The following is an 818-nucleotide window of genomic DNA, read 5'->3' as shown; positions in this document are numbered from 1 at the left end:
GGGGAAAACTGCTCCTGCAGTGCCATGGGGGCTGTAACCTCAAACGGGGCATTGACCATCTCAGTATCTGGGGTCGCCTCGGTGGTTGCCTCCATCTTCTTGGAGCTCTCTGTCTCGTGGGGATCAGCCTCCCGCGCCTGCTCCGATATCGGCAGATCTTTGCCTGGTTCTCCTTGGTCCATCATGAAACTGACGAATACCAGGAGACCACTGAAAGGAAAACACAATCGCAATGACAATGAAACAAAAAAGAGAGTGAGGATCGGTTACTGCTTTGCAAAAGTTCTTCTTTTTTCCTCTGAACGAAAATATACCAACATCACGGATCCGCTTACCTTCCCTTCGTTCGGAGAGAAGAACAGTGGCAGATGCAAGTGTTGCCTTTCTTGAAGACGGTGAGGGAGAAAGGGATTCAACGAAGAGTGAAATGATGGTTGCTTCGTCCATCAAACTTAGACTACGGGGAGGTGGGATTTTGTGATACGACGGCTCGTTACTGCCGCGCTACGACCGGGGTGACTCTCTGCCTGCATACTTCCTTCTAATTTGGTGGATAGCATTTGGGCCCGCATGCTGCATGGCCCGCATCTCGGTGAACAAAAGTATAACGACATTCAGTAGAGGGAGACGTTTCAATGTCCTAGGAGGACCTAGAAGCGGAAGAGTGTCTCCACTGTACTAGTAGTAATTGTTTTTCTGGGTAGCTGTAGAGTGTCTCCATTGTACTAGTAGTAATTGTTTCTCGGGCCCCAAGACAAAACAGCCCATCCACACTAGTAAATAGTAAAATCAATTCAAAAGCCCATATATTTACTGAA

The sequence above is a fragment of the Triticum aestivum genome, chromosome 6A, assembly GCF_018294505.1.
Source record: "Triticum aestivum cultivar Chinese Spring chromosome 6A, IWGSC CS RefSeq v2.1, whole genome shotgun sequence".
Taxonomy (NCBI): domain Eukaryota; kingdom Viridiplantae; phylum Streptophyta; class Magnoliopsida; order Poales; family Poaceae; genus Triticum; species Triticum aestivum.
Note: the sequence above shows the minus strand (reverse complement) of the source record.